This window comes from Mastomys coucha, unplaced genomic scaffold (genome assembly GCF_008632895.1).
Source record: "Mastomys coucha isolate ucsf_1 unplaced genomic scaffold, UCSF_Mcou_1 pScaffold16, whole genome shotgun sequence".
Lineage (NCBI taxonomy): Eukaryota > Metazoa > Chordata > Mammalia > Rodentia > Muridae > Mastomys > Mastomys coucha.
In genome coordinates, this window is record NW_022196898.1 from 20,666,643 (window position 1) to 20,688,597 (window position 21,955).

Here is a 21,955-nt window from a genome sequence, read left to right on the forward strand (position 1 = left end):
ACAGGCCTGTCACTGCCCTAATGTGATTGGACAGAGAAAAAACTGCAGCAGTTCTTTGGGCATATTCCAATCTTTGTTGTTAGCAGTCCAGTCCTCTAGCAAAACACTAACATAGATCAGTATCAGCAGTCCAATTCACTAGGTAATGAATCACCAGCAGAAGTTCAATCCAGAAGAAACCACGAGGCTCCTCCAATTGGCCTGATTCCAAGGAAGCTGAAACAAACCACTGGAATATCATGAGAAGTTCTTTGGTTAGTTACTCTTTATGAAGTCACAACATGTGAAGATCAACAACACAATGGTAGGTGAACCAATACATCAGTGTCATCAGCAAAAATTAGCTAAGCAAATCAATATGACCCAATATGACATCTGCTTCTGGGTTCATTTATTTTCTTTTTAAACTTCACACATCCTCTCATGTGTCTGCTTCAGCAAAACATTGTTTCATGTGTCTGTTTCAACATTCTTTCACATGTCTGCTTTAGCAAAACATCTTTTATCTATGTCTGGTCAGGAGGTTCAAAGATCATATGACATAGCGGAGTTTCCAAAGACAGTAGAAATATCCACTTCTGCATTTAGTGTTTATGTTGAGCGACCACAATGTTGCCATTGTTTTATTTTCCGAAATAAAATGAGTTCTGATGTGATGCATCTGAATTTATTTTCTCATTGAGTTTTTCTTTAAAAATTGTAGTATTCATATAATTGAGTTTCTATGAAGTTATATTTTTCCTCACAACCTATAGACATTTGAGATTGTTCTAGGTTGTAGTCAAGCACAGCTTATTCTCCCTCACCATGGCAATGGTTTCGACAGTTGCTTTTCTAGTATTATTGATCATTTTGTTTATATATTTTTAGGTGAGCTATTTCAATTTGTAAGAATCAGGTTCACTGGTCATGCCAGTATTAAGTTGTATACTTATTAATCATTTTAAAAATGATTTTAGTCATTTCAAGAGACCACAGAGATGTTCTTACAATTAAAGAAATGTCTTGATATTCTTAGATGCATGGGCAACAGCTCAAATCTATTATTTGAGGCTTATAGATTTTAAACAGGCAAATCTTATAGCCCTTGAATGATTGTCATTCTTCCAAGTCAGTCTTTATTCTTCATATTTATATATAGTTATTATTTTATATATACTTTATATGTATACATATATATATAAAGTAATTTATATATACTTATTATTATGTGTACTTGGATTTGTGTGTACTGTGGAATACATGAGGAGGTTCAAGGACAACTTCCAACTTTGGTCATGCAGTTTCTGGGAAATCAACTCGTATCACCAACCTTGGTGAGAAGAATCTTTACCTCTTCAGGCATCTCAACAACACTATTGTTTATTTTTCTCCTATTCTTTTATCTTCACGGCTACTGTTTTGCAATCAGATCCTCACAATCCACATAGAGTTGTTATCAACAAGATCCAATCTGAGATTCTGAACAGAAGTAGCTTCTTTAACGTATTTCTTTACTTAAAGGTAGAAACGGGCTCACAGGCCTATTATTGCCAGTCAAACACCAGAAACCCTTAGAGTGTTGGAAGTGGTAGCTGTCCTCATGTTTGGCTGAGGTGTTGGAGCAACCACGCTGTCAGACTATGTGAGAGAGAAGATGACAAAATGAGAAGCTGAGTTGTGACATAGGGAAATTTTCTACTTTACACCAGAATTATTCTGTGCCTTGAACTTGTGTTTATTCCCGTGAGAGTGAGTTGATTTGTTCTCCTAATGTAATATCTTCATTGTTTTGTGCCTTCTTTAATAACTCCACCACACTACATGCTTGTCTCTGGTCTTTAAGCATTTACTCACTTTCCTAGAAACTCCTTCTGTTAGCCAGTGATTAGGTGTGTGATTCTGTCACAATACTTTCCTAAATTACTGGTGTAATAAATTTTCTCTGGCAACAGGCATTGATTGGATAATCATGATAATATGTTTACCAATTTGAAAACCATTTCTAGAAAAAATATGATTTGGGATGACAGTATGAAAATAACATTCATCATAAACAAAATTTCTCAAGCAATTGTGACAGCAGACTCTCTGCTCTGAACATTTTCAATATTTTCATTAATTCTTTTGAAACCTCCCAGAATTGAGGGTGCTTTCCAGAGATTAATGCATATTGCTAGGTATGATAGCAATATTCACTACTAGTAATTTTAAGTAACCGAGTTTCAAAAAACAAAATGACAATTGTATAAAAGTGATTGCACTATTTTGTTTGCCCATTATAACTAAAGTCAGTGTCCTGACGCATTTAACTTTCACAGAAAGTAAACAATCCATAAAGCCACCTAACTTAACATAAAACAGAATCTAAATAATGAAGTTGATACAAAGACTCCATGCAATGCTGAAGAGTATATCTTTTGAGGTGTTAATGAATTATTTTGTGCCCTTCTTCCATTTACTGAGTTTAATAAATTGAATGAAGAAGCTGGCTTTGTATCTGAAATGCTGATATGTACAAGCATTTGAGTGCTGCTTGTCTTTTTGTGTAGTGTGATGTCTCCTCCACTTATTTGCACTCACTCAGATCCATGAATTCTAGAGTTTACCCTGTAATGTCTGTGATCTTTGGAAACTGGCCACTCTTATGACAAAACATAGGAAATGCCCTATCCTCAACTCTGCTGGCAGTATGTCTTTGTAACTGTCTCTGGCCTTTCTCTGACCTAGTTTGTGGCGGTCATCCATCAAGTCGCAAGAGAGGCCTGCTTTGGATTCACTGCTGTAAGTTACAGAGAAACCACCAGCCTCAGGCTGTCGTTGCAGTCACATTTTCTGAACCTAGGCCATTATGTTACTCACTGCTTTTACCACACTCTGTTGTTGTTTTTTTGGTATACCCACCAGTCTGTCAGACCCTGTTTTCCTGCTTCTGACAATCACTGAGATATGACCAGACAAGACTATGCACGAGGATTTTATCATTCAAAACCAAAACTAAACCAAGCAAAGTTGAAACTCCGCCCCAACAGGCTCTTTCTTATATATCTTAGGTGTGGTATCTATCTATGTTACATAGCAAATGGTTTTTGTCAATGTAACCGTTCCTTTGGTTGAGGCAAGCAGTTTGTGTGGCACCACAGCTCATAAAGGTCTCTGGGTGCAGTATACTTTTCAGAAATGTATTGATACAGTCTGGCAGCAAATGCAAAGCTAAGCTTAGCCTCTGTGACCTTGGAACAAGCCTGTATTGCAAATAGCCAGAAAACTTCAAGCCAAGATTTGGCTTCACAACCTACTGACACTTGTCAGATGCAAAATGTCTGTCCAGCTCATCTTTGCTGGGACAGAGTAAACATTGCCAACTAAAAGAGCTTGTCACTTGGCTGTTAGGACTTTTGTTTCTAAAGGTCCCAGTTATTTGTGACATTACAATTCTGGCAATGTTCACTGTTTCCTTGCTCAATATTTTAGACTAAAAGAATTCAAAGAATATTTTAAATTTAAAACATAAAGTGACCTGAAGTAATTTATAGCAAAAGTCTGAAGATTTGTAAGTTTAAACACAGCATGAACTAAAAATTATATACTTCTGAAAGCTTGAAAGCAAGACTGAACAATCAGATTAAATTTTGACACATTTACTTCCCATTCCCGAGTTATACACTAAAAGCCATTTCACAATTTTAGTGTATTTTAACTATTTTTGACCCAGTTTATCTGAGGGTAGACACTGAGAACAATAAAGTCAATGGCAATATTCTAAATTTGTCTGCTTCACTTTTTCTTTTTTTTTCCTTTTCCTAATTGTGTGTGGTGTTCATTCATGTATGCATGTGTGTTGGTACATCTTTGAGTAGAAGTAAAGAAACTGAACACATGTGTGAGCTTGTGTGTGGAGGCTCCCAATTGATACTGGGTCATTTTTGATTTTTCTTTTGCCCTGTTCCTTGAGGCAGGGTTTCTCAATTAAAAGCAGAGTTCTCAGACACTCAATTTTCTGTAAAGATCCGTGTTTCTATTTTGTAAGGTTGGAGTTACTAGTGGCCTGCCAGGTTATTGAGCATGAATTAGATTCTGGGGATTTGAATGCTTGTCCTTTTGCTTGCATAGCTTTAACCACTGAACCACCCCTTTATAGGTTTTTATTTTCTGAATTCATAGTAAAAGAATGGGACTGTCATCTGCAAAGAGTGCTACTTAACAAATATGTGTCCGTATTTATGATAGGAGTCCCTCTGCTAGGTTTTATATGAAAAATGCAGTCATCCGTAGCGTATCTACAAAATAATTATAGAAAATTTATTTTATTTTATTTATTTGTGTCTGTGTGGGTATGCATGTGTGTGCGTGTGTGTGTGTGTGTGTATGCATGTGCGCATGTGTATGTGTGTGTGAATGTTGGTGTGACTGCATGTGGGTGCTCATGGACATGGAAATAAAAAACTAACAATCTTAGGTTATTATCTTCAGACACCATTGTGTTTTATGAAACACACCTCTCTCATTGACCTGAAGCCTACCACGTAGACTATGCTTACTTATAGGGTTCTAGGGTTCTTCCTGATTGTTTCTGCCTCTCTAATGCTGGGGTATAAGTGCTAGTATATATGAGGGGCTTGTTACATGATTTTGGAAGACTGAATTCAAATATCTATACTTATGTGGTAAACACTTTTCTTAGTGAACTAACTCCATAGCCTGAAAAGTTTATTTAAAAAGTCAAACACAAAAATTAAAGGGACAAAAAAAAAAATCAACAGGAGGTGAGATTGTTAAACTTTGATCTATAATATATTAAAAATAACCAAAAGAGGAATATAAATTTTCTGGTAATGAGTGCTGAGTCATTTTAATCTATGTTTGCTTCAGAGTATCTGTATGATTTCACACGTGCATATGGTTGTGCACGCAAGTGTTTGTGCACCTGTTGTTTATAGCTTAAAGAATCCAGCCAGTACCATCTGCTTCTTACCATTTTGGAATAGAAATGTACTGAACATTATTTCTTTGCTTGGCAATGATTAGAACCCCTAAGTTTCCTTTCTGGTTCTGTTGCTTAACAACTGTATGACTTGGACCATTTATTGAATTTCTTTTATACAAGTTATCATCCTATCACTCCCCCAACTCCTCTATTTTTAAAAAGAAAAGACAAAGCATTTGGTAGCAATAAAAATTGCAATATGAAATGTGCATAGGTTATCTATAATTTGCTTTATTTCAAGTACAATACCATAACAAGAACTTCCCTGTCTAACAATTTTGAAATTTGATTGTCATTTTTTTGAAGGCTTTTGAAACCAATGCAGAGTGCTTTGGTAGTTGTGCAAAGGCTCCTCCAGTGATAATATTAAAAAGGGCCCCAAGTTTGACAACAAAGGTATTGATGCTTTACCTTGATATTAAAACTTGTGTCAAGGAGAAAGATGACATCATCTTTGATTCTGTATATATCAATGGATTGTTTACCTGTAGCCATTTTCAAGAAGTTATAAACATGGAATATATACTTCCTATATGCATGGAAATCAGGCCTTTACACATGGAAGCAGTCCTACAATGTAGTTGTCTTGCCTACCACTTACACATTATTGTCTCTGCAAAGTTGTAGATTCCTTTTTCAGAGAGAAGAGGTTCATAGGAAAGTCTCCCTTCTCATCCTAGACTAAGAATTCTAGAGATCATCAGGCTATCATTTTGTCCATGGATAGCAAGCACTGACTGATGTTATTTCTCATTAATATGGAAAAGTTATAAGTTCTCAAAATGAAAGGCAGGCATCTGGGTAATATAGGCATGTAGGTCTTTCATATAAAACATAGAATCACATTTTTGCCTCAAGATGCCAGGGCCAGGAAGAAGGAGAGTGTGGGTTGGTGAGCAGGGGAAGGGAGGAGGGACAGGGTTATTTTTTTTCTCCTTTTTTTCGAAGGGGAAACTGGGAAAGGATTTATCATAATACATGTAAATAAAGAAATTATCTAATTAAAAAAGAAAGCAGCTGTTGTTACTCATCCTTGAAAGCTATTTGAAATAGATAACCCATCATATAAATGAAAAGAAGTAGATTTATTAAATGTCATCAAATTTGGGAGGTAAAGAATCCAGTTACTACTCCCTCTTTTTCATATTCCTGTTGTGAGATTAAACTCAATTGAAGGTCTGGTATAGATACATAGAAGTAGATCAATCACAATATGGTAATGCCCATTATTGTCTCTACAAATTGTAGATTTGTTTTCCCTAGACAAGAGTTTACTAGAAAAGCCTTTCTTCTTCTCCTAGCCAAAGAATCCTAGAGATCATCAAAATTCTTGAGATCCTTTGTTTTGATGTTCTAATGGCTTGTATCCATTTACAGTGCATTAATTTCTGGCAGACTGTTACAATTTGAATAACGAGTTAACAAAGCCTCCTGATCTTCTCCCATTTTACCTTAGAGAAGGTGGTTCAGAGATAAGATGCCTCAGGAAACTATCTAAGAAGTAGTTCTTCTTTAAAGAATGCTTTCATCCTGTTTTATGGAATTGGTAAAGTGGCTGGCTCTTTGGTTCTCCCTTCTCCCTGCCTCATTACCTTTCCCACTTGGCTCCTTTTCCCTGCAGCTGCATTTCCAAATAACATGCTGACATATAGACTTTGCTCCAGTTGTATATTTTATTTCAGAGGCACATGATGACTGGCATTACTTCTATTGCACACTTCACTCCTCTTAGTGTATGTCTCCCAGATGTTTTCAAACTGTTTTGACCTCTTTCATTGAATTGTGAATTGGTTTTGAATTGTGATCTTTTGTGATAGAGATGATTATTTTTTTACTTGATTTTTTATTTTAATGGCAAAATATCAGTCATTACTGTGTAATTATATAAAATATTTTAATTCAGTAAGCTTACTGATAGTTTATTTTTTCATATGTGTGTATAATATTTTTCTTACGTATGATATATTTAAGCTTTTCTTAGGTATAACATATTTAAATATTTTAGTTATTTGAGAATTTCATACAAGAGTACTCTATTAACATCATTTCTATATTCCTTTCTTCCCTCCAATTCCTCCTGTGTCTCTCACCACTCAAATTTATGGATTCTTTGTTAATCATCATTATTACATAAACAGGCATATGCATGCATGTTTTATATATATATGTGTGTGTGTGTGTGTGTGTGTGTGTGTGTGTGTGAGATAGTGGGTTTTTTAGTATGTATGTATATAAGTTTAGGTTTGACCACTTGAGATTGGACAATCTTTCTAGGGTTTCATTCCTTGAAAATATAGATTCTTCCTTCCTCAGATACATAGATCTCTGTAGCTCTTGATCTACATGTGGAACCTTGTGAAATGATTTTGGCATGTCTAATATTTTTACTATTTTTCAGACCTGTTTTAGGCTAGCATAGTTTAGAGATTTCATGGGTGCACTATTCCTATCATGTCCAGAAGATATCCTATAGCAGGTGTGCTGCCCTCTAGGTTTTACAATCTTTCTTCCTCCTTTCCCACAATATTTACTAAGCTTTCTCTGTAGCAATTCTATTATAGATGTATCAATTGAGATTTGAACTCTGAACTTGACTAGCTGTGGATCATTTTTCATCTTGGCTAGAAAAAGAAGCTTATTTAATGAGGGGTGAGAACTACACTTATCTTTTAGTGTAAGGATAAGTATTTAGAATACAGATAAAATTGTATTGGTTGAGTGAAATGACCATAGTAGGTTTTTGTCGAAGTTCCACGATTTCTCCATCCAAGCATGATTGGCTAGGTTTACAGTATCTGACATGAACTCCCTTCTACTGAGTTAACATATAATCCAAGCAAACAGTTATGTGCTACTCCCCCCTGCTCAAGTATAACTTTGGCATATCATGCCAATCAAGCCATTGTTGTGCTGCACATTCTTTGTAGCTGTGGACTACTGATTGTTCCTATATCTTGGAAACTTCTCTAGCACTTTCTGATACTATTAGAGTCAGTGCCTGGGCAGGAGGCTGCCAGGTCAATTTCAGCCCAACACACCCAAGTTTTGTGTCCAAATATGTGGCCTCTTAGGCAACAGGATCTTAGCTTCTAGCTTTAGAAGGTAAATAAGGACAATGTTAATAACCTATTTTTCTTGGGGAGTTTTCAAGTTGTTTCTTATTAGTCTTCGATACACACACACACACACACACACACACACACACACATATATATATATATTTTACCCTAAATCCACAGTGAAAATTGTTTCTGGCAAAAGTGGTTTCACTGATATTTTTGGAGTGTATGTGATTGTGTGTGTGTGTGTGCTTATATATGTGTATCTGTATGTATGGATAATTGACCTCTTTTGCAACTCTAAAACCAGGTCTTAGTGGACTACTAAGCTATTGCAAGATCAGTTTCATTTTTCTGTGTTAAACAAAATATCAGGCTCTGGTACTGCCATAGGAGCCTTTCAGTGGCACGTAGCTCAGGACACTGGAAATTGTTTTGTCAGTCTGTCCTGTCAGGCACTTTCTAAATCTTAGTTCTACTCAGTCTCATGTATCTGCTGCCTGATTTTGGTTCTATGCATATATGTGTATGTGTGTGTGTGTATGTGTGTGTGTGTATTTAGTGTCAGCCCTTTTATCCATTATTGAATTGTAAATTCTATCTGAAAGTATATGGTTATTTGACATCCTTCTTTATTCACTGGTTAGTTCAGTGGAGATCTTTGGAAGCTCACATAAAATGGTAAGGTATATAATTGAAAATATGGAGCTGGGCGGTGGTGGCACACACCTTTAATCTCAGCACTTGGGAGGCAGAGGCAGGTGTATTTATGAGTTCGAGGCCAGCCTGGTCTACAGAGTGAATTCCAAGACAGCCAAGGCTAAACAGAGAAACCCTGTCTCAAAAAAAAAAAAAAAAAAAAAAAAAAAAAAAAAAAAAAAAAAAAAAAAAAAAAAGAAAGAAAGAAAAAAAGAAAATATGGCTCAAAAATAATATTTATGTGTTAGTATTCATATTATTGAAGATTAAACATTTCAAAATAAATGAATAGGTTAATCACATACTATGTGGCTAATATTCTCTTTCTGGCATATACAAGTTTAGTATTAATTTCTAAGCAAAATATTGATAATATATCAATATGTCACAGATGATTATAACATAATTAAATAGTATATAGATTCTTTCAAAATTTGAGCTTTAATATTTATTTTCTGTGAGAAGTGTGGACTAACTAAAGTCTGTTACTATGCTCTCAATAATGAAATTATTTATAGATATTGTGGCTATAGTACTTCCAATGTCTGTAGAAGAATTTATGATATTAAACAGAGGTCTCTATTTATGAATTATTTATCTATGTTGGTGTTTTCAGAGTTCAGGAGAGTACTCACAAAAAGTAGTTACTAAATCAATATATGCTGCCTAACTGTTTTTGTTAGGAAAATTTTGTGTCACTCCATATTATTTGTCCCTTAGAATAGCAGTGTTTGTGATAGAATAATTCTTGACAGATTGGTGACATTAGTAAGATAAAAATATTTGGTAAGAAATGCTGCTCCAGTGGAGGAACTGCACAAACATTCGAAATTTGAATGAGGCACATCCAGAGAAGAGTCTAGCAAGCTCAATCTTAAAATATGAGGACAATGGAGACATAGCATGCATTATTTTCACATGAATGAAAATTGCTGATGAAGACTTTGTTTAGGTTATAAATTTGAAGGGAAAATTATAGTGCAGCTTTTCTGTGAATTTTCTGTTATTTAACACTTTTCAATGAGGAATTCATTGAGTAATTATAAAATTACCAAGGTGAGTACCACAAAATGGTCATTTATATTCAGGATTCAAACACAATTATAATGTTTTAACACGCCATATTCTCACTTCATTAAACTTATTACTTTATACATTCACAGGTTTAGAAGTCTAAGTGCCACCCTCCTGTCACTGGTGTAGATGTCTACTACAGGAAGATACAAGACTCAAAATTTGCCAAACTGACCATCCGTGGCAAGTTCTGTAACAGACATTGAATTCTATAAAGTCAAACAATTTTCTTGTTTAGTGTAGGTAATCTGTTTTATTAACCTTTTTACTAAATAATGAATATTTTAATTTGGCAGAAATGAAAATGTCCTAAAGAAAAATTTGTCTTCTTCTCTGATTATCAGGATAAAAGCCCTTTACCCCCCACTCCCCAATTAGAATTGCCCTGAGAGTTAACGCAGAGAGAAGGAAAAACTTGGTGTCCTGGTACTAACTAACAGTGAGAAATTCTCTCCAGGGTTGAGTTCACAAAGTTTTGACTTGTCAGACCACTGGCAGGTTCAATAGACAGTTTTGCTGGGAAAACCCCACCTTGATCTGAAGCCTTCATTTGTCTTACGATACCCAAGATGAACTTGTGGTAGCCACTGGACCTCTGTGTGTCTGTGTTTAGTGTGAACACATTCAATACACCCTTTATCTACATTTCCCTACTACTTTGTTTAACTGGGCTGTTGAGGATAGGTAGCCTTCTCTAGCTTGTTATGGCTTCAGACCTAATGAATTTAATAACAATATTGAACAAGAAGAGAACACATCATCACATTATTTTTTTTATTTATGCCCTTCAGATGATATAAATCACGTCAATTTGAATTCTTGGGAAGATTTAAAAGTAGCCAATTGAGATGTGACAGTGTATCTCTTTAGTCCTAGGTACTCAGGAGGCTAAGATGGGAGAATTGTTTGAGGCTAGAGTTAATGATCACCACAGGCAACAATGTCAAACAAAGCAAAAACAAAAAAAAAGAGAAAAGTCGGTTTAGGTTCCTTAAGAAAGTAGTAAGTGTCAGGACCAAGATGCACCAAGTGACCAGTTACAGAAATCATTACACATAAACTTGGAAACAATTTTAACAGTGTTCTTTGAGGCAAAAGTAAAAGCTCTTAAAATGATGGAAGGATACATTTCACCAGCAAAATAGAAAACCGTAAAAAGAAAAAAAAGGGGGCTAAATGGAAGCTTTATAGCTGTAAAATACAATGTCTGAAGTAAGAATTTACAGTGAATGTGCTCAATGGTAGAGAAAAGAACCAGCGAACTTCTAGAAATGTCAATAGAGGAAAAATCTACTTCAGAGAAACAGGAGAGAAAATAAGAGAACTGAATCTTTGTTTCTTTTAGATAACTTAAAAACATCTTATTGTGTTGTCCTTAGATTTGTCAGAGGCAAGCAAGTTAGGCTTAAAAAAAAAAAGAAATGTGCTTTAAAACAAAAACATAATCTCAAGAAATTATTTCCAGAGATTATTTGCATACTGTGACTAACAGACAAGCTAATCATGTAAGAGAAAAGCAAACGAAGTATTTATTAGAATAACTGTGCTAAAGTCAAAAATTTTCATGAAAAAAGGTATATCCTTGGTGAAAGAACATATTCACATGTCAAAATACATAAAAGCATAACAACACAATAAAAGAAAAACAATGTCTATCCAAAAAATCTGTATGTGTGAAAATTTTCAGATATTAAAGAAATTTCATGAGAGATCTATATGAACTCACAGGGTTGCAGCATGCACACGACCACATGAATTTAAGCCAACTGTGTCACACTGTTAACCAAGAACTATAAGCAATAGAAACCTACTGGCAAGGTAATATGAGTTTTCTCCAGTGGGGATTCCCTGGTACATCAATCACATTATAGGGCAGGCCCCAGGCTAAGCTATGATATGCCAATATAAAATTGATTCCATGTTTGTTTATATTTTTTGTGGAATTTTTGTTTTGTTTGACATTTTTAGTTGTATTGTTTATTGTGTGTTGTTTGTTTTTATTTACATTTTAATAAGCCATTTTGTAAAAGACATAGAGAGAACATAATTGGATGAGTAAGGATGTTGGTAGCTCTGAGAGGAGTGTGGGGAGCAGAAAGCAAATACATAATAAAAGCATTGTATGAAAAAGTTAAATAGATATCAGAGATAGATGATATATATATGGCATTTATATATATTACATTTATAGGTAATAAAAATAGGTAGGTAGATTATGCATGCAGGCAATAAAAACAGATAAAAAAGAGATAGTGATAGATAATAGACACTTAATAGACACATATAAGATAAAAATTTAGATTATATGTTAAAGTAGAAATGGTAATAAATAATAATATAGATAGATAGATGAATGATAGGCATATATATAATAAATATCTGACAGATTGCTATAGGATAGATAATTAGATAAGAATATATATGCTAGATAAAACATAGATATGCTAGTGATGATAGATAATTAATGAATGAAGAACTAAACAAATAGATGGGAGATAGAAAGAGAATAAATGTGATAGATAAGAGATAATCAAGAGATAAGAATTTAAACATTCTATTTAAGAAATTTCCCCCTGTGCCAAAGAGCTCAAGAGACTCTCGCAGTTTCTCTTCTTGAGATACAGTGTACTTGGTGTTATGTTGAGGTCCATGATAGACTTGAACTTGTGATTCCTGCAAGATGACAAATATAAGTGTATTTTCATTATTCTACATACCAACTGACGGTTAGACTAGCAGCATTTATTGAAATATTTTTTGATTTCTTTCTTGAAAGACATGAAGTTCTTGACATATAAATATTTCATTTGTTTGGTTAGAGTTACCCCAAGATATTTTATATTATTTGTGGCTATTGTGAAGGGAGTTGTTTCCCTAATTTCTTTCTCAGCCTGTTTATAATTTGTATAAAGGAAGGCTTCTGATTTATTTGAGTTGGTTTTATATCTGGTCACTTTGCTGAAGTTTTTTTTATCAGCTGGAAGAGTTTTCTGGTAGAATTTTGGGGGTGGCTTACATATACTATCACATAATCTGCAAACAGTGATACCTTGACTTCTTTGCCAATTTGTATATCTTGATCTCTCTTTATTGTCTTATAGCTCTAGTTAGAACTTTGAGTTCTATATTGAATAGATATCCTTGTCTTGTCACTGATTTTGTTGGGATTGCCTCAAGTATCTCTCCATTTACGTTGATATTGGCTGTTGGCTTGGTTTGCTGTATATTGCTTTTATTATGCTTAGTTATGGGCCTTGATTCCTGATCTATAGCAATACTTTCAACATGAAGGGGTGTTGCATTTTGTCAAATGCTTTTTCAGCCTCTAAGGAGATGATCATGTTGATTTTTTTGCTTGAGTTTGTTTATGTAGTGGATTATGCTAATGGATTTTTGTGTATTGAAGCAATCTTGCATCCCTGGGATAAACCCTGAATGATGGTTTTAATGTGTTCTTGGATTCAGTTTGCTAGAATTTTTTGAGCATTTTTGCATCGATATTCATAAGAAAATTGGTCTGTAGTTCCCTTTCTTTGTTGGGTCTCTGTGTGGTTTAGGTATCAGTGTAATTGTGGCTTCATAGAATGAATTAGGGAGTGTTCCTTCTGTTTCTATATTATGGAATAGTTTGAGAAGTGTTGGTATTAGCCCTTCTTTGAAGGTTTGAGAGAATTCCACACTAAAGCCATCTGACACTGGGTGCTATTTATTTATTTATTTATTTATTTATTTATTTATTTTTGGCTGTGAGGTTTTTAATGACTTCTATTTCTTCTATTTACTTATGGGATATGGGGCTGCTTAGATAGATAGACTCTTTATGCACTTGATTTAACTGTGGTATCTGGTATCTGTCTAGAATATCAATCATTTCATCTAGATTTTCTAGTTTTGTTGAGTATAGGCATTTGGAATTGATACATGGGACTTTATGAAACTGAAAAGCTTCCATAAGGCAAAAGACACAATCAATAGGAAAAATCAGAAGCCTAAAGATTGGTAAAGAAACTTCACTAACCCCACTTCCAGTAGAGGGATAATACCCCAAATATATAAAGAGCTCAAGATCTAACCTCCAAAAACCAAATAATCCAATCAGAAAATGGGGTACAGAGCTAACCAGAGAATTCACAACAGAGGAGTCTTGAATGGCTGAGAAGCACTTAAAGAAATGTTCAAAGTCCTTAGTCATCAGATAAATGCAATTCAAAATGACCCTGAGTATTCACCTCACATCCATCAGAATAGCTAAGATCAAAAACTCAGGTGACAGCAGATGCTGAAGAAGATGTGGAGAAAGAAAAATACTTCTCTGTTGCTGGTGGGATTGCAAACTGGTACAACCATTCTGGAAATCAATCTGGAGGTGCCTCGGAAAAATTAGAAGTAGATATTTCTAAAGGCCACTCCACTTTTGAGTCTATATTTTAATTGTAGCGCTTAACACCTACACCACCATGTGTGGTCTGTCCACACTGCCTCACTGATCAGCATACAGGTTCTTCGGTTCCTCAGATTTTGAGTGATTATCTCTTTGACTTTCTCTGTGACATGAATGGATTTTAGGTATATGTAGATTTGTGTATTTCAATCAATCCTTGGCAGACCACAGCATTTTCAAAGCACAGTCTTCATGTTCCTTAAATTTTTTATCCAATGAATTATTTGAAAATATTTTTATTATTAATATGAACAATAAAGCAGAATAAATTCAATAATTGCAGAGAATAGTAAATCAACATTTAGAAAGCAAGTAATTTGACTGTACAAGAACAATTAAATATTTGTCAAATCAAGAAATAAATCAATATATAGAACTTTCAGTAAATAAGATATTTTCAAATAAACAAACAAAGAACATGAAACATTTGTGGGCTTAACAGCTCTAAAAATTAGTGGAAGAAATTGAGGGTAATGCAAGTAAATAGAAGAAAGTTAATAGTAATTGCATATTATGTAATTTATACTATAGAAATGTCCATATGATTCACAATATTCTCCCTGTCAAGTTCCTAGTACTTTCTCAAGAAATAGAAAATTATCTTAGATTCACAAGGTAAAGCAAATATCTCAAACATGCAAAATGAACTTGAATTAAAAATAAAACAATGGAAAAATCACCCTAATAATGATTATACATCATTTGATTTCAACATACAGTGCAAAACTAGATTATTCATAACATCAAACTACTGGAATAAAAATGTAATATGTAAGACACATACATAATTGACCTGAAGCAACAGCACGGATATACATTAGCACAATGAAGGCATGCTTACTGCTATTATTGAATGATGTCAAGAGAATGAAAACTTGCAGTCTTTTCAGTAATTCATACTGGGAAAACAATATTTCACAGAAGAAGGAAACTGAACCTTTATCACACACCACATCACAAAACTATGACATGGGGATGGGGAATGGTGTGAGGCATATAAGTAGGAAATGATTTCTGAACCTCCAAATCATATTCAATAAAAACAGAATTATAAACTTCGGAAAAGAAAGTTCTCCTCCAAAAGATACAGCCTCTTCAGCTATCATAGTTTGCATTCTACTTCTGTGACAATGAGCAAAACAGAAAGGAACTTAAAGAACAAATGGTTTATTTGGCCAATGTGTACCAAACACAGTACTTCTTTGAGGGAAACAAAGGCATAAACTGAAGCAGAAGAGGAACCAGGAGGCAGAAATCGAAGTACAGACCATGCAGGACTGCAAGATTGCTCCTTACTGCTTTCTCCTCATGGCTTTCTATTATTATTATTATTATTATTATTATTATTATTATTATTATTATTATTATTATATTTTCTTCATTTACATTTCATTTTTTTCTCCTTTCCTCATTTCCCCTCCGAAAACCTCCTTATCCCATTCCCCCTCCCGCTGATCACTAACCCACCCACTCCTGCTTCACTGTCCTGGCATTACCCTACACTGGGGCATCGAACCTTCACAAGATCAAGGGTTACATAGTGGGTAGTGTCAAAATGAAGAAACCATCATCAATAATAACAGCAAAAATAACAGGAGAGTCAAGCACCATAAATGAGGGAGACAGTATCTGAATTTAGAAGAAAAATGTATTGAGTTTTCCTTATTAAGTATATTAGAAGATAATTAAAGCATTTATTACATAAATCAGAGAAGGTAACAGAATTACAATGAATATGTGTGAATTTATTATCCTTCTAAATATCTGAACCAATTTTTTTTTTATGCTATCCTTTCCTAAATCTAACTGAATTTTATATTGAAATACCTTGTTTGGTTAATCTTATTTTATTTTCTAATAAAAGAGAATGCTCAGTGTATAATTTGTGATTAGGAAGCTGTAATATTTTCTCTTTATGGGAAGATTCATTTTAATATTTACCAATTTGATGAATTGGAGGACAATGTTGACATTAAGTTGGTGTACAAAATAAGCACACTGAGAAGAGTATGCTTTCTCTAAACACTTATAAATTATTCTTAAACAAGAAAGATCAGACATGGCTACATTTGTAATCAAGGTCTTATAAGGATAAGACAGAAGAACTGTAATTTTAAGGCCATTATGATATGCACAGTGAGTCTGAGGCCAGCTCAGGATACAGTATTAGAACCTGTTTTAAAAATCAAAACCTCTTGGCATGGCAATAAACTTCATCAGTCATAGAGTATAGGAGAGAGGGACAAGTGGACCTCTGTGAGTGTCAAGCTATTCTTGTTTATTTACCAAGTTCCAGGGCAGCCAGGGTTACATAGTGGGGTAGTGTCAAAATAAAGAAACCATCATCAATAATAACAGCAAAGATAACAGGAGAGTCAGACACCATAACAAAGAGAGACATCATATCTAAATTTAGGAGAAAAATGTCTTGACTTTTCCTTATTAAGTATATTAGAAGATATTTAAAGCACTTATTACATAAATCAGAGAAGGTGACAAAATTACAGTGAACATATGTGAATTTATTATCCTTCTAAATATCTGAATCAATTTATTTACGTTATCCTTTCTCCAAATCTAACTAAATTTTATATCAAAATACATTTTTCAGTTAATCTCAATTTTCTTATAAAAGAGAATACACAGTGTATATAATTTGTGATTATGCCCTTTTTTCCTAAAGATTAACCATAGAATTTAAATCTTGCTGTCTAGCTTTATTTATAAAGAGCTGTGAAATATGTGGCATGTACACTATTGAATGGTACTCAGTCGTGGATTATTCTTTTAGTTTGGTTTATCATTTTCATTGTTTTATTGTTTCATTGTAACTCATTAAAATTAAATTAATTAATAGTAAAATTGAAAATATGGGGAACTGAAACGAATGAGGATGTATTTATGTGGGTCAGTGGGACAGTAATTTCAGGCTTGAATGAACAAAATCTGTGACACTCTTTATTCACCCCACTCCGTAGTGTGAGTCACTGTGAAAACAGTGTTCCTGTGTTTGAACTTCACAATTTTTTTGTAAATCTGTGATCTTTTATTTTTTTCCTTTACCTAAAACTATCTTTGATTTCAATAGGGAAAAATAGCAATACCTGAAAGTAAAGCATTTTAGAGTAAGCAGTTTTTTTTTTAATGTGGAATACTAAAATGTTATCATATGTATATTACATTATAGTGAGCAAGAGCTGAAAGACATGAGGCAGTACATTCAGCATACGAGTTAAAAATAAATGCTATAAACCAAGTATATGCTACTACATTAATATGTATAAATATGATTTTGTTCATATTTAAATTAAAAAGAAAATGAGATATGTTGATATTGGTTGTGAAATTAAAAGAAGTAGGTTGTAACTTCTTAGTCCGGGAATAAACATGTGAATTGATAAAACATAAATAATAAGCACTCACACATCAGAAAATAATTGAGAATACATTCATGAGTGTGTGTGTGTATATGTGCATGCGTGCGCGCACTCATGTACATGTCTTTGAAACAGGCCTCTGTTTTCCTGCTGGACATAGTATGCAAGCTACTCCATGAGCTTCTAGAATTCTCTCTTCTCTAGCTTCCATGTGGCTCAGGGTTGCAGACAGAACATTGCTGTTGTATATGGCTTCTATGTACATTCTGGAGATTCAAATCTAGGACTACAGGAGCATGCCATCCACTCCATCTCAACAAGTGGTTGGTGCTATCTACATTATTTCTGGCATAGTGCTGAATTGATCAGGTGGATCTTGAAATACAGCACAAAATATTCAGGATACACAAATCAAATATGCAAGTTTAGCAAAAATGTAATATTATTTCAGAAATGATTTTACTTTCTTTCGTAAATGCTATCACAGGCTTTCAGAATGTTAGTGTTACAAAGACAAGCATAGCCACTGGCATCCTTCTAGTTCATACTGGAGTGAATTTGGTATTATAATGCAAACATGTGTACATATTCTTGGATTCTTTACTTGGACATGACACACCCAATACACTTGTAATATGTGCCATTGTCCTTACATTCTCCATACTAACTTCCAAAGCATATCCTGGTAAACAGAAAAAAAGTCTTACCTAGATGCAAATGAATGGTATTATAGTAAAAAAATATAAGGAGGTTCCTATTTATTCTTTAATTCATGTTTTGTTTAATTACTTTTTATGTTCAAACAACGGTATAGGAAACCAAAAGCAGGGACACTCAGGGAGAGTGGTTTTCAGACATAGGTACAAGGAGATAGGAAACAAATGGAAAAATAGAAATGCTTTCTTTTTTATCTGTTTTTTAAAAAAATATTTATTTACATCAAACACTATCCCTCAAGACCTCTTCTCACAGGGACCCTCTGCCATCCTACTACCCTTCTCCTCTGAGAGTATGGGGTCTCTGGTTATCTCCCCCATCAATGGTACATTGAGTCTCTGCCAGGATAGGAGCATCCTCACTAAGTGATAAGCAGTCCTGTTGGGGAATGGATTCCACAGTCAGGCTACAACTTTAGGGAGAGCATCCACTCCAGTTGTTTGGGGATCTACACAGAGACTGCTGTATATATGCTGGGGTATTCATTCAAGTTTTTTTTTATGCTTTTGGGTTGGTGGCTCAGTCTCTGAGAGCTCCCAGAGGTCCAGGTTAGTTGACTCTGCCGGTCTTCCCATGGAATTCCTATTCCATTCAGGAAGTACAATCTTTCCCCCAACTCTCCCATAACAGCCCCTACCTCTGTCCAATGTTTGGTTGTAGGTTTGTTTCAGTCAATTGCATGGTAATGCTTCTCAGAACAGTTATGCTAACTTCCTGTTTCCAAATATAACAGTATCATTAGTGATATGTTTGCTCATGGGACTTGTATCCGGCTGGGCTGGTTATTGGTTGGCCATTTCTTCATTCACTGCTCCATCTTTGTCTTTGTATTTCTTTTAAACAATATAAATTTGGGTCAAAATTTTGTGAATGGGTTGGTGTCCTTATCCCTTGATTGGGGGATATAGTGGGTAGCCTTTTCAAGTTTCATGTACCCACTGTTAGGTATTTGGTTATGGTCAGCAGCGTTGACTCTTGGGATCCTTCCCCTTCTCTAGTCTCAGGTTCTTCCCAAAGATTCCCCCACCCTGAACCCCTACAGTTACAGTTTTCCATTAATTTTTCTGACCTCCTGGAACATTCTCCTGTTTCTCTGCACACCTGATGCTATTCCCCCATTCCTTTCTCCTCCCCTCCTTTCACCCATTTTCCCCTCTCCCTCTGCCTCTTATGACTATTTTTCTCCTTCTAAGTGTGATTCAAGCGTCCTCACTTGGGTTTTCCTTCTTGCTTAACTTCTTTAGGTCTGTGGGGTATATAATGGGTAATCTGTACTTTATGGCTAATATCCACTTATCAGTGAGTATATACCATGCATGGCCTTTTGTGTCTGAGTTAACTTACTCAGGATGATATATTCTAGTTCCATCCATTTGCCTACAAAATTCATGATGTCCTTGTTTTTAATAGCCAAATAGTATTCCATTGTGTAAATGAACCACATTTTCTGTATCCATTTATCAGATGATAGAAATCTGGGTTGTTTCCTGGTTTGGGCTATTATGAATAAAGGTGCTATGAACATAGTAGAGCACAGTTCTTTGTGGTATGTTATAGCATCATGTGCTTATGTCCAGGAGTGGTTGATTTTCAGAGTGGTTCTACAAGTTTGCAATTCTATCAACAATCGAGTAGTGTTCCCCTTTTACCACATCCTCACCAGCATGTGCTATCACTTGAATTTTTGATCTTAGCCATTCTGATTGGTGTCAGGTGGACTCTCAGGGTTATTTTGATTTGCATTTCCCTGATAACTGAGGATGTTCACCATTTCAAGTGGTCTCATCCATTTGAGATTTGTCCACTGTAAATTCCCTATTTAGCTCTGTCCCCAATTTTTAATTGGCTTATTTGGTTTGTTAGTGTCCAGTTTCTTGAGTTCTTTATATATTTTTTATATTAGCTTCTGTCAGATGTAGAGTTAATGAAGGTTTTCCTCCAAACTGTAGGCTAACATTTTGTCCTATTGGCAATGTTCTTTGCATTACAGATGCTTTGCAGTTCCATGAGGTCACATTTATCAATTGTTGATCTTAGAGCTTGAGCCATTTGTGTTCTGTTCTGGAAATTGTCTCCTATACCAATGCATTTGAGACTATTTTCCACTCTCTCTTTTATGGTACTTAGTGTATACGTTTTTATGTTGTTGTACTTGATCCACTTGTTCTTCAATTTTGTGCACGTTGATAAAAATGTATCTATTTGCTTTCTTCTACATTCAGATATGCATTTAGACCAACACCATTTGTTGAAAATGCTTTCTTTTTTCCATTGTATAGTTTGGCTTCTTTGTCATACATCAAATATCTATAAGTGTGTGCGTTTATTTCTGGATATTTGATTTTATTCCACTGATCAGCCTGTCTGTTTCTGCACCAAATCATGCTGTTTCTATCACTATTGCTCTGTAGTACAGCTTGAGGTCATGGATGGTGATTCCTCCAGAAGTTCTTTTATTATTGAGGAATGTTTTACATAGCCTCACAACTGAAAGTATAAGAGAAATGGTTTCATAATTACATCCTCACCAAGATGAAAGTCCTCAGGCCTATGAAAAGAGTAATGTATTTACATCTGAGGACTTGGAACAAGAAACTCCTGGAGAGTTAGAATATGTTGAGTTTGTCTTTCTAGGTTTGGGATACTTTATACAACATGATCTTATTTAGACCCATATATTTACCTGTGAATTTCTTGATTTTTTTTCTTTACTGCTGAATATAGTATTACATCTTGTATATGTACCACATATTCATTATCCCTTCTTTAAATTGTGTTTCTTTAATCACAAAGGATGAACAAGTTTTGAGATATTTATTACACTTTTAAGTTTCTTCAATTAAGAAATTTTTGGATCTGGAGAGATGGCTCAGCAGTTAAGAGCTCTAACTGCTCTTTCTAAGGTCATGAGTTCAAATCCCAGCAACCAATGGTGGCTCACAACCATCTGTAATGAGATCTGGTGCCCTCTTCTGGGGTGTCTAAAGACAGCTACAGTGTAGTTACATATAATAAATAAATTAATTTAAAAAAAAGGAATTTCTGTTTAGATCCCTAGTCATTTTTTTATTTTTGAATTATAATAATAATGACACTTCTCCCTCTGCTTTCTCCATCCAAACTCTTATATGTATACTTCCTCACTCTCCTTCATATTCATGTCCACTTTATTTTTTTCACTAATTTCTGTCACATACTTGTGTGTGTATAGACAAGCATTCAAGTACATACACACATACATATATACATAAATATATGAACAAATATGTATATTTAGAACTGCATATGTATATGGAGGTTTAGATATGTATATACATGCATATATTTCTATATATAACCTGTTCAGTTTGTATAATGTTAACTATTTTCATGTTCTCAAGGCTGATCTGATACTACTGTATACCCAATTGGACCTGGATATGGCTATATGCCCCAAATAAAACTGTCTTCAGTCACCTATACTTTTTTGTGTATAGTTGAGGCCTCGTGGGCTTACCTCCATTTTTTAGCATGTTTATTGCTGTTATCTTTGCTCAGCTTAATTTGGAGCAGTCATGTTGGTGAATTTTTATGAGTATAGTTTCTAATATTACTAGTAGATATACTCTCACAGAAAAGTCTC

General features: G+C 34.5%; 1 long non-coding RNA gene across 1 annotated transcript; it reads left to right on the forward strand.

The window, feature by feature from the left end:
* Positions 1–282: 282 nt before the first annotated feature.
* LOC116094063 lies at positions 283–10,031 on the forward strand. Its single transcript, XR_004119954.1, has 3 exons — positions 283–304; positions 2,710–2,763; positions 9,888–10,031. It is a non-coding gene; the product is annotated as an uncharacterized LOC116094063 (long non-coding RNA).
* The last annotated feature ends 11,924 nt before the right edge of the window (positions 10,032–21,955 follow it).